Source organism: Pinus tabuliformis, chromosome 3_2 (genome assembly GCF_031772625.1).
Source record: "Pinus tabuliformis cultivar Carrire ecotype Pingquan chromosome 3_2, CPIR1, whole genome shotgun sequence".
NCBI lineage: Eukaryota > Viridiplantae > Streptophyta > Pinopsida > Pinales > Pinaceae > Pinus > Pinus tabuliformis.
In genome coordinates, this window is record NC_142302.1 from 437,887,490 (window position 1) to 437,898,534 (window position 11,045).

Here is an 11,045-nt window from a genome sequence, read left to right on the forward strand (position 1 = left end):
AAGCATTACATCCAAAAACATCTTTCACTTGATGGGTGACTCGTCCATTTGCATCTCTCAGTTAACTTATACTGGGTAGACTCGGGGATGGGAATTGAAACAAACAACATAAATCAAACACGAAAGCAATACAATTGCTATTATTGGGGCTAATATTACTAGTAATAATGCATGTGATTTATTTGAAGAACACAATCGGACGCTAAGAAAACTTGTTCGATCACCCCAGAGATTGGGATTGCCGAGAAAACTATCTTTAAACGTCCAAACCTGGCAAGTGGATGGAATTGTGCCAAACAAGTGGTTGACAGATATGTTGAAAAGAGTCAACCTCAAATTCCCCAATTCAGGAGGAATACCCCCCTCCAGTAGAGTGTTTGACAAGTCTATATTGTCCAAAATTGACATGGGGCCTAACCATGCAGGAATATCTCCTGTTAACTGGTTGTTCGCCAGATTCAGCTCAAAGAGAACTGCCAATGACATTATTATGTTTGGAATTTCCCCAGACAATAAATTGTGATCAAGCTGGAGGCTAGTGATATCACGCAAACCTACAAGTTCATCAGGAAGAGGTCCCCAAAGTCGGTTATTTCTTGCACTAAAGTTGACAAGATTTTTCAACTGTCCAATCTATGTAGGAATGATTCCGCTGAACTGATTGTTGGAGATCTGTAACCATTTCAGCTCCTTTTCCCTCCCAATCTCTTTAGGAATGTGGCCCTCAAACATATTATTATAGAGCTTCAATTTGATAAGATTTTGAGAGCTCCATAATGCCAGAGGAACCTCACCACTTAGCTGGATTTCATAAAACTGTGCATATTGCAAACTGTTGTAAGAGTATAAGGACTTCAAGCTCCCATTGAAATTGTTTGAAAATATAAGCAATGCCTTAAGATTTCTTCCCTCGCATAGATTTCTAGGCAGGGGGCCCTTGAAATTGGTCTCTGAAATGTGTACCCAAATTTTGTGGCAGCTGCCCAGTAAGATTGTTACTGGTGAGATCCAAGTTTATGAGGTTAACAAGCATTCCTAGTTGTGTAGGGACGGACCCCGTGAGGTTGTTCTCCCACATGGCCGGTGTTTCCAAATGGATCAAATTTGCAATTGTTTGAGGAATAGTTCCATTCAACTGATTAGTTGAAAAGTTCCATTTCAAAGGTCAAGGATTTCGAAACTCCACTATAAAAGTTTCTTTGAAAAGTTCCGATAAGGGAGCTCTGATGGACTAGCACCTAGTCATGGAAGACTAATGAAACCAAGGGTGCAGAGTAGGCTTAAGAACCCAGCTGCTATGAAGAATTTCGAACCTCAGAGTTTCATAACTCCTATGTAAATGTCCTATAGAGGAAATGCAAGAAGGGGCTAAAGGCCAATTGGAAGATCGCAATTTTGTAAGGTATGTTTAATAAAAGTTATGATATGTATGGGCTCCTCTATAACACCATAGTGTAGTATAAAGCCTCTGGTCATAGGAAGCGGTCCTATAGAGGAAATGCAATAAGGGGCTAAAGAAAGGAGGAGATAAAGGCCAATCAGAAGCTCATAATTTCAGAAGGTCATTTTAATAGAAGTTACGATGAAGTGGAGCTCTGATACATCACAGTTGTATTTGAAGTACTCAGTCATAGGCAATGGTCCCATGGTAAGAAATGTGATAAGGATATAGGCTTGGAGGAGCTAAAGGCCAATCAGGACCTTGCGATTTCATAATCTTGTATTAATAAAAGGTTTCGATGCGTAAGAGCTCTGATATAACAGTTGAGTGCATTGCAAATTTGGATGAGTCGACAACTAAGGGAATTAAAGAAGGTTGGTCACTAGAGTTATTATGACTTCAGAAGTTTGTTGATACAGAGACAAAGGCCATCTCCTATTTCTTGTCCATGTCTTACTTTCTTAAATGAGGAACAAATAATTCATTCTCAAAGTACTAGCAATATCTATTAAGGCTTGAATAGGCATGGAAGTCACATTAGAATGGGAAAGATGATTGAGATTGAATTATCGGTATGGAGGATTTCTTAGGGAGTAAGTGAAGAACTTGGAATCCCATCATTATGTTTAAATGCCATGAAAAAATCCACCCATTCAATACAACAGTAGCATGGAGGAGCCCTACAGAGGTACACTCAGACAGTGATGGAAACTTGTGACAAAGACAACAATGAATAATGTGTAACATAGGATCAAAACCATTGATTTCCATCAAGCAAGTTGGGAAAGAGAGTATTGTTGAATGTGCTAAGTTGTGTGGAGTCTAAGGGACTATGTCAAGTGGTGAGTTGAAGTGAAGAGCTACTGAGAGCTAGTGGAAGAGAAGTCTGAGGGCTGAGAATTGGCTGTTGTGAGCAGTGGATGGAGTGTAGCTGTGAAAGACAAAAGGAGTCTTGGAACATTATAAGAACAAGAGTAGAAATTGATTCAGCAACCAACTGGAGTGTTATATTTTTGTGTATGTAAATGCCTCTGTTTTCAGTTTGAAAATAGTATGAAAGTAGATCAGTGGCATGAAGAGGTTGGTGCCTCTCAGCAAGTAGATGCTTGCTATCCTAAGGGGGTCGGTGCCTCCTATGAGTGGGTGCTCATAAACCATCTGATGTAATTAAGTATGTGCTTAATTTTACATCATAATAACAAACAAATTGGTGGTTTTTTCCCTTTGGGTTTCCACGTAAAAAATATTGATGTCATTATGTGTATGCTTCTCATGTGATGAATTGTATGTACATGTGAATGTCTCATCTTGCTGCTCATTTGATTTATGCATGAATACTTTCATAAGTAAGAGATAGTAGAGGAAAGAATTAAAAACATATTCAGTGAAAATTGTAAAAACCTCATTGTTACTGATTCACCCCCCGTCTCAGTAATTCCTTATACCAACAGTATTGGTATCTTTGGAAACCCCATGATTAATTCCATGGATTTGAATTCCCAATTTCCACCTAGGGATTGGAATTGGTTGCAATATTGTTGCTAGATGTTTGCATTCCTCGTTAACTTGTTCACATTCTAGACACTTGGAAATGTACTCAATAACTTTCTTTTTCATTCTCGACCAACAATCCATCTTCTTGATAGTTGTTAATATTTTGGTATTTGGAATGACTTGCATAAGGTATTTCATGAAACTTGTATAGAATGAGCTTCTTCAAGTCACCCATTTAGGGTATATACCACCAATCTTTTAATTTTAGCATTCATATTATGTGAGTGTGTATTTCTTACTAAAAGGTCATTTTGGCTCTTTTTTCCAAAAATCATTCACATATTGGAAGTGTTTGTTCTATACCAATGTTTCCTTGATCTTTTCCTTCATGTTAAACTTGTAAGAGCTCGGGGCTTACAAGTGAGCTACGTGTAGGCTTCTACTAAATGCATTTGCTAGCTTGTTTTCTTTGCACTTTATGTGCTTGATTTCGAAGTCAGATTCACTAATGAGGGCTAACCATCTTTCCCTCCTTGCATTCAATTTAGGTTGTTCGAATAGATATTTCATCCCTCCATGATATGACATCAAAAGAAATTTCCTTATGAGAAAATAATGTCTCCACATTTTTAATGTGTGCACAATTTCTATGTGCTCGAGGTCATGGGTGACATGGTTTCTTTCATGTCCATTTAACTTGATTGATAGAAAATTACATGTCCTTCCTACATTAGTAATCCACCCAAGCCTTGCAAGCATTCGTACAAAATAAGAAATCTTTTTCCGGATTAGCTATCCTCAAGATAAGTGCATGCGTGAGCAAATGTTTGAGTTGCTAAAAGTTAGTCATGCACTCTAATGTCCATTGAAAATTTTCCCCTTTTCTTTGAAAGGATATAATTGGATGCCTAATCTTCGAAAATTCTCCAATAAACCACCCATAAATCCACTCAACCCCATCAAATATTTGAGTTTTGTGACATTTTTGGGAGTGGGCCACTCCATGATGGCTTTGATCTTCCGAGGCCCACAACCACATCTTTTTTGAGATCACATTGCCCAAATACTAAAATTGTGTTTTAAACAATTCACATTTACTGACTTTAGCATATAACTTGTGTTCCCTCAGTAACTCTAATACTGCCTTTAAATGCTTGTCATGCTCTTTGGTTTTTGAGTAAACCAAAATATCAATTACAAATAATAGCACAGATTTGTCTAGGTATTGGTTGAGTATGTTGTTTGTTAAGCACATAAACATGTCTAGAGAATTTGTAAGTCCAAATGGAACCACAATGAACTCGTAGTGCCCTTATCTTGTTCTAAACGTAGTCTTCTGAATGTCTTCATCCTTAATATTGACTTAGTGATAACCAAACCTTAAATAAAATTTTGAAAACATAATAGCTCCTCTTAGTCGGTCAAATTTAGTAGTGGACATCTATTCTTTATTGTTGCTTTGTTTAACTATTAGTAGTTGATGCATAGTTGTAACATGTCATCTTTCTTCTTAACAAATAGAGCTAGTGCCACCCAAAGTGACACATTCGATTTGATATATCCCTTATCCAACATCTCTTTTCATTGTAGTTTTAATTCCACTAATTTGAGAGCGTTCATGCAATATGGTGTCTTATAGGCTGGCACAGAACCAAGAATTATCTCAATAGCAAAATCAATGTATCTCTTAGGTGGTAACCCTGGTATTTCATCTGGAAATACATCATTGTACTGCTACAAAATTGGGTGATCCTCTAGCTCGATTTTACTACCCTTTGCTACACTATTTAACTAGATCATGAACAAAGTACACCCTTTCCAATTGCATTTCTTTACTTGCAATACTTAAATTTATATGATAGATTTGAATGTTTTAAACTAATTGGAGTAGGTTTCAGATGCAAAATAGGTCATATACAAGTGTTTTTGTTCACTTGAAGATTTTTGAACCCAAGGGCCACCAGGTGTTGGAGGCCATTCCCAGAGCAGTTGGTAACCAAATTGAGTAAAAAAATAGTCATTTATAGTATATTTTCATGTTTTAAACTCATTGGAGTAGGTTTCAGAGGTAGAAGAGGTCATCTATAGGTGTTTTTGTTGACTTGAATATTTTTGAAGCCCAGGGCCACCAGGTGTTGGAGGCCATTCCTAGAGCAGCTGGTAACCAAATTGGGTAAACAAATAGTCATTTCTGATAGATTTTAACGTTTTAAACTAATTGGAATAGGTACCAAGAGAATTTAATGCATGTAAAAACAATTTTAGCACTATTTAAGCTAATACAAAGGCCCACACTATGAAGCTGGACCGAGGCGATGTAGCCCAAGAGGGGTGAACTCCTTCAACAAAAATGTGTGTATTGAGCTTTGTTGTTTGTGCTTGCTGTGTTTTTATATGCTGTTGTTCAGCCATTTAAATTCATGCTTTTAAGTTCATGAAAAACACTAAATTTGACCAAGTTATATGAATTGACAATCACGTGCTCATGGATAAACTCTTTATGGATAAGCAAACCAATGCAAAGAAAATTTGATATCTGGAAATGATACTAGCATAGCATTAACTAGAAATAAATTTCAGATCAAGTTGGTATCAGAGCACAAGGTTGCTTGCTTGATTTTCTCGAAGGGTTTAATAGTTGCAATTGTTGTTACGATTACAAGGTTGAAGTTGCAGAGACGAGAATGGAAGCTATTGATAGCTAGTCCCGAGATTAGGACAAGAAGCAAGAAGGTTGAGGAAGCATCATCCTCACCCAAAGGACCACTCAAGGTAGCACTTGAATCACCTCAAGTTCCATCTCCATCAGTTGAGATTGAAAAGGCACAAATTGCACAAGAGGCTGAATTGATTGAAGAGGTACAATCAGTAAAAAAAATTGAGCCTGAATCCATAGCCATTATGTGTGGAGAAAAAGAGCATGAAGGTCCCACTTTAGAAGAGGAAGAATTCAAGAAAGCTTTCTATACTTTAACTGAGATGGTTAAATTCCTCTATGAAGAGAGGAACACCAGAATGGTTGGAGAGAGTTCTAAACCTCCACATGGAGAAGGAAGCTCAGAGGACAAAAAAGATGAAAAGAAGGATTCCAAAGGGAATGGTGGAAAGCCACCTCCATATCCACCATCCTCATCATCTTCCTCATCATCTCCATCATCTCACACAACATCATATTCCACAACCACCACTGCCCATACTCATTCCAAAACCCCAAAAGGAAAAACTTCATTACTGAAATTGGACATAAAATTTGAACTTCCCATGTACAATGGAGAAGTGAATGCAGAAAAGTTGGACAATTGGATTCGACAGTTGGAGGTATAATGTAGAATTCAGAACCTTCAAGAAGACGACATAAAGATCCAGTTGGCTTCACTGAGGCTAGAAGGAATTGCACTAGTTTGGTGGGAAGCAAAGACTCAAGAGGAAATGTGAATCCATGGTAAGATATCCATTTCTTGGGTTGAATTTGTTTATACAATTAAAAGACAATTTTATCCTTTAGCTTATATGCAAAAAGCCATTATGAGTTGGCAAAATTTTAGGTAGCTTAAAGGCCAAACAATCCAATATTATACACAAGAGTTTAGGAAAAAGGCTTTATTGTTGGGAGTAAACTTGAATTCACAAGACACACTCTTGAAATATATTGGATGTTTACATTCCTATTTGTAGCATACTATCCTTATGTTGAACCCAAGCAACTAGGATGAAGTATGTGTGTAAGCCACGCATCTTGAGGCAAGGGGAAAACAAAACATAGAGGAGAAAGGTGAAAGTGAGGGTAAGGGAAAAGAGAAGGGAGGAAAATGGAAGGGAAATAAGAATGAAAGTACCAAAAAAGAGAAGGAAAAACTCGCATGAAAAAAATGTTCAAAGACTGGCCATGATGAAGACCATTGTTGGTAACTTCATCCAGAATTAAAACTAGATAGATTGAAAGCCAAAGAGATTGGAAAAACTATTGCTATAGCTGAAAAAGACTTAGGGTTAGATTCACGATATGAGACAAAAATTACAACTATGGGTTTGAAAGGTCAACATGTTGAAAGTACTAGTTCCTCAAATAGTCACAACAACATTCCAAATGAAGACAAAAGGGAGGAGTTGTTCACGGTCAGAGTAATCTCAAATCATACCAATACTGATGCACTCATTGATAGTGGATCCCAAGCAAACTTGACTTCAAAAGACTTAGTTAAAGAGTTTAAACTTGAAAGCTTACCACATCATAAAACATACCCTTTGGGTTGGATAGTTAAGGATGCCAATTTACAGGTTTCAAGGAAATGCATTTTTAGATTTGCTATTACTACAATCTTTATTGATGAAGTCAAGTTAGACGTGGTTCCACTTGACATTTTTGGAATTATCTTGGGAAGTCCATATTTGTATGACAAGAAAGCAGTGTTTCATCACTATGAGCACAAATATAATTTTCTTAAAGATGGGGTGAAGTATATTGTGAGAGCTCATCGTAAGAAACTAAACATTTCTTTAGTTAATGCAGGGAAAATGAAAAGGCTAGTGAATGCAGGTCATAACTTGACATTGTTGATGATCAAACAAAGAGATGTTTTGAATCATATTTTTCATAAAGATGCTTATAATTGTAATGAGTTGTTTCAGAATGATAACAGGTTGCCTATGAAAGAAGGTGGAAAACATTTGCAGAAGACAACATTGGTGTTGAGTGGTGTTGAAAACAAGGTGCCGGTGCAAGAAGCTGCAAAGGTCAAAGAGAAGAGGACAAATCAGCTTGACAAAGAAGGCATGGGTTTCACAAATGTTCATTGCTGGTTTCCAAAAGGCACATTACAATGGCAAAGAAACTTGGGCAAGAGTCGACTCAAGTACAAGGCAAAAGTAGCTAAAAATTGCCTTAGAGACAAAGTGCAAGGTGGGAAATATTCCAAGTTTCCTTTGATTGTTGACCAAGGTAGGAACAAGATGTTTTCTGTAAAATTAGATTGTTGTTCTGCAAATTCATAAATATTGCAACATGACAGTGTCAAAGAAAATAATAGATGGTCGTCAGAATCAGGGAAAAATTTGAATCTTTATGAAAAGCTCCAAATGATGAAATTAGGAAAATTTCAATGGATAAAGACTTGAAGGATGAGGGAATAGTCCCCTCATCAGCATAATCAGTGATCAAGAGAGCTTTTGGGGTCCAAAAGGCTTCTAGTGGGGAGGAATGATCAGGGATCAGTATTTTAGCTAAAAAATGAAAATGCTCAGAATTTCTTCAGACCTAAATGAATGGATAGAGTTCATCTCCAACTTTCCAACACTACAAATGGTTCGAAAAACCGACATCATATGAAAAATTTTGAGCTTCTGAAAGGTTGGTTAAAAAAGAAGCCCCGAGGGGCCAGCCCCCACCCCATGTGACCAAGCGCCCGAACCAGGAGCTAGGGCCAACTGTTAAACATGATTAGTGCACCACTAATTAGTTTAGCATTTAATTAATCCATAATTAAGTTGGCGGAATTTATGGCAGAGCCACTAAATCTGAAACCGCCACCAAACTTGGTGGACTTAACTGGAAATTCTCCAGATTTAGAGGAGGTTTTCTAGGAAAAACTGTTTGAGCCATAACTTACTCAATTCTCAACCAAATTTCAAAACTGAATAGTCATTTTTGGCTAATTTGCATGATGGGAATTATTTGGATCAGGTTTTAGAGGCAGAATAGGTCATCTACAGGTGTTTTTGTTCACTTGAATATTTTTGAAGCTCAGGGCCACCAGGTGTTGGAGGTCATTCTCAAAGCAGCTGGTAACCAAATTGAGTAAAAAAATAGTCATTTCTAATATATTTGAATGTTTTAAACTCATTGAAGTAGGTTTCAGAGGCATAATAGGTCATCTATAGGTGTTTCTGTTCACTTGAATATTTTTGAAGCCGAGGGCCACTAGTTGTTGGAGGCCATTCCCAGAGCAGCTGGTAACCAAATTGAGTAAAAAAATAGTCATTTCTAATAGATTTGAATGTTTTAAACTCATTGGAGCAGTTTTTATAGGTAGAAGAGGTCATCTATAGGTGTTTTTATTGACTTGAATATTTTTTAAGCCAAGGGCCACCAGGTGTTGGAGGCCATTCCCAGAGCAGCTAGTAACCAAATTGAGTAAAAAAATAGGCATTTATGATATATTTTAATGTTTTAAACCCATTGGAATAGGTACCAAGAGCATTGGATGCATGTAACAAAAATTTGAGCACTATTGAAGCTAATACAAAGGCCCACACTATGAATCTGGACCAAAGAGATGTAGCCCAAGAGGGGTGAACTCCTTCAACAAAAAATTATGTATTGAGCTCTATTATTTGTGCTTGCTGTGTTTTTATATGCTGCTGTTCAACCATTTAAATTCATGCTTTTAAGTTCATGAAAAACACTAAATTTCACCAAGTTAGATGAATTCGCAATCACATGCTCATGGATAAACTCTTTATGGATAAGCAAACCAATGCAAAGAAAATTTTATATCTAGAAATGATACTAGCATAGCATTAACTAGCAGTCAATTTCAGATCATTGATGTAAGGTTCATATCTCAATAGTTTTAAATATTTATTTGTGTACTCATCTATAGTGAGTTTCCCAACTTGAGCCCATGAAATTCCTTGATCTTTCCATCATAATACCTTTCCAACATGTACTTCTCCTAGAAAAAAAATTCAAAATCATTCCATGACATCTCCTTTTCTCTAATGCCTTTAACATTTCTTAAGTCCTCCCACCATATATTAGTCTTACCTTTAATTTTAAAATTTCTACCTTGGATTTCATGCTTTCAGAGTAGTCATGTACTCTAAAGTATTTATTCATCCCCAACAACCAAGCCTATCCATCTTCAACTTCCTTATTCTCTACGTCAAAGGCGGGGACTCTTTCTTTCTTAAACTCCTCTAGCATTTGAATTTTTCACTCCTTCCTTATCAATAATGTCTTTAGTATAAGTCCTTAATGACTAATCAGGGTTGAATGCCATTCTCTTTGGAGTGCTTAGTGGAGTCTTTCATCTTACAATATCTTTGCTAGCTTATATGTTCATTTTTATTTATTTACTACCATTTTCTCTATTAGCTTCAAATCCATGTCTGTCTATCTCATTTTGGATTTATATGGATTTGTGCTTGCTCAAATAGGTGGCACTAGGCTCATATTTATTTTTCCTTTGTAAGTCTGGTAGACTCTGCAAGATTATTGCATTCACTTTTGCTTGTTTCTCCTATGCTCTAACAATTCTTTTGTTGTTTTCTTTTCAACTTCTTAACTTCACCTTTAGACTTCTGAGTATCTCCATCCAATCAGGGAAATTATCCTCCACCCTATTCCCTATTGATTCTTCCTCTTGATCATATTGGGCTTTGTATGTGTTATATTGCACCATCCTCCTACTCATCCTTTATTTTCTAGCTAGGATGTATGTTGTCTTATATGTTGTTATACACATGTAATCGTCAGTTAACTCTAACATAAATATATCAATCGATGTGGCACATCTGCGGTTTTTGGATTTGGTCCACATGGTCCACCGTACTAGCTCAATCCCGACACTTCCAAGATCATCCCAACATTGGGTGAACTTAGTCAAGTACTTCGGTATTGTATCACCTTTCTCCATCTTGATATTTCTGAGCTTGTCCTTCAATGCCAACTTCCTATGGTCATTGTTGTTTTGAAACAGGTCTATCAAGGCCTTCCACATTACAAATGGAGTTTCCTTACCATGGAGATTCGAAACAATGTGATCTTGAACTCCTTCTAGTATAATACTTCTCACCTTTTCCACACACTTTCTCCATTCTGCCAGATCCTGAGTATCAGTTGTTGGAGGCTTAGGAATATCATTGTCTATGAATTCCTTGAGCCTATTATCTTCCAACACTGCTTCCATCCTATCCTTCCAAGAAATGTAATTCGTGCTACCCTCAAGGGCATGCTTGAGTCTCAATCCGTAGAATGACATCCTGCTGGCTATGAAGTATGAAACTGTAAATTCGATTTCTCCCGCAAAAGGCAAACTCGTATTCTCCTCTTCTATAGTGATTTCAACTCTAATACCATGTAGAATTCCTTATAGATTCAAACTATAGATTG